Raw genomic sequence first — 2,823 nt, forward strand, 5'->3', positions numbered from 1 at the left:
ATGCAAGAAGGGTAAAGTCTGTTGTGAAAAAGGAAATAAATGCAAAGATCTAGGAGGTAAATGTCGAAAGGAAGCCAAATGCAAAGGAGATATACTTACTCCTTCTATACCATGCAAGGGCGGTAAGGCCTGTTGTGGAAAAGGAAATAAATGCAAAGATCTAGGAGCTAAATGTCGAAAGGAAGCCAAATGCAATGGAGGTATACTTACTCCCTCTATACCTTGTAAGAGTGGTAAGATCTGTTGTGAAAAAGGAAAAAACACTTGCAAAGATCTAGGAGGTAAATGCAAAAAGGAAGCCAAATGCAATGGATATATACTTACTCCCTTTATACCATGCAAGGGTGGTAAGGCCTGTTGTGGAAAAGGAAATAAATGCAAAGATTTAGGAGGTAGATGTCGAAAGGAAGCCAAATGCAATGGATATATACTTACTCCCTTTATACCATGCAAGGGTGGTAAGGCCTGTTGTGGAAAAGGAAATAAATGCAAAGATTTAGGAGGTAGATGTCGAAAGGAAGCCAAATGCACCAGGGATATACTTACTCCCTCTATTCCATGCAAGGATGGTAAGGTCTGTTGTGAAAAAGGAAAAAACAAATGCAAAGATCTGGGAGGTAGATGTCGAAAGGAAGCCAAATGCAACGGAGGTATACTTACTCCCTCTATACCATGCAAGGATGGTAAGGTCTGTTGTGAAAAAGGAAAAAACAAATGCAAAGATCTGGGAGGTAGATGTCGAAAGGAAGCCAAATGCAACGGAGGTATACTTACTCCCTCTATACCATGCAAGGATGGTAAGGTCTGTTGTGAAAAAGGAAAAAACAAATGCAAAGATCTGGGAGGTAGATGTCGAAAGGAAGCCAAATGCAACGGAGGTATACTTACTCCCTCTATACCATGTAAAGAGGGCAAAGTCTGTTGTGAAAAAGGAAAAAACAAATGCAAAGATCTGGGAGGTAGATGTCGAAAGGAAGCCAAATGCAACGGAGGTATACTTACTCCCTCTATACCATGCAAGGATGATAAGGTCTGTTGTGAAAAAGGAAAAAATAAATGCAAAGATCTGGGAGGTAGATGTCGAAAGGAAGCCAAATGCAACGGAGGTATACTTACTCCCTCTATACCATGTAAAGAGGGCAAAGTCTGTTGTGAAAAGGGAAAAAACAAATGCAAAGATCTGGGAGGTAGATGTCGAAAGGAAGCCAAATGCAACGGAGGTATACTTACTCCCTCTATACCATGTAAAGAGGGCAAAGTCTGTTGTGAAAAGGGAAAAAACAAATGCAAAGATCTGGGAGGTAGATGTCGAAAGGAAGCCAAATGCAACGGAGGTATACTTACTCCCTCTATACCATGTAAAGAGGGCAAAGTCTGTTGTAATAAAGGAAAAGATAAATGCAAAGATCTGGGAGGTAGATGTCGAAAGGAAGCCAAATGCACCGGGGACGTACTTACTCCCTCTATACCGTGCAAGAGTGGTAAGGTCTGTTGTGAAAAGGGAACAACTTGTAAATCACTAAGTGGACAGTGTAAAAAGGAAGACACATGTCAAAGCAAAGTGTTAAACCCCAGTAAGAAGTGCAAAGCTGGAAAGGTATGCTGCTTAATCCGCACCTGTCGCGACCGAGGAGGGAAGTGTAAGAAGGAAGGAAAGTGCAACGGTAGAATCGTCAAGGTGAAGAAGCCTTGCAAGGAACCCAAAGTCTGCTGTCTAGGTAAGTGAAAGAAAATTACTTAAAGCACAGACACACTAGCACTCGAATATTTACGTGACGGAAACTTATAAAGGCTACACACAACTATAGACAGCACTTGCTATCTTAACTTCATTGTTATCGCTATTATTATGATGAGTTCAGTGATAATAGGAATAGCCATACTGTCATTAACACTTATGGTAATGACAGGAAGAGAATGAAGGAAAAGAAATAAGCCGTAATGTGACTGATGAAATAAATAAAGCTAATGACACTATCCATAACACTAACCAGATGGTTTTGATAACTGCGTCCAAATAAGCAACAGGGGTATTGACATGAACGTGCAATACATTGAGCGACAAGCAATTTGCTTCACGGAACTGTATTCTTAATTCGTAACATTAATGATAATCAGAATTAGTGATTGTTTTTACTTAAGGTATTAATAATACTAACATAATGGTAATGAGCATGATTAATCCCCAAATAGATTGGGTAAACTATGATCATTCTAACATTGACTGCAGTAATAGGTGTTAACATTATGAATAGTGTTAAAACCTAAATGAAAAAGTAATAATGCTGATAACAATAATTGTGATAACAATAATGGTAATGATGATAATAATAATAATAACAATAATGATAATGATTATGATAGATGTAAGAAATGCAATGGCAATAAGATAATAATGGCTGGTACAATGATAATAATAACTGTGATAATGACTGATGGTGATGATAATGATGAAAATGATAATGATAATAATGAAAACATTAATGGTGGTAATGGTAAAGTTATCGTATACATAGCACATATAATGATTATATGAAAATATATTGACATTTGTAATTAAGAGATAATAAATGGAAAATAAAGATATCAGCTAAATTGATTAATACTACTGACACATATGGGATAATAAGAATTATTATTAATTTATTCATTTATCTATTTCTATTTTATTTTGGTAACACTATTCCGACTTATTTTTGTACAGTAGCTTTGTAACTAATCTCAATATATGAAATAACTGATGATGTTCTGTTTTCGATCACCAGATCCCACCGTGCCAAGAACAACAACTTCCCCCGGAACTCCAACTGCAACTGTTGAACC

Source organism: Penaeus vannamei, chromosome 30 (genome assembly GCF_042767895.1).
Source record: "Penaeus vannamei isolate JL-2024 chromosome 30, ASM4276789v1, whole genome shotgun sequence".
NCBI lineage: Eukaryota > Metazoa > Arthropoda > Malacostraca > Decapoda > Penaeidae > Penaeus > Penaeus vannamei.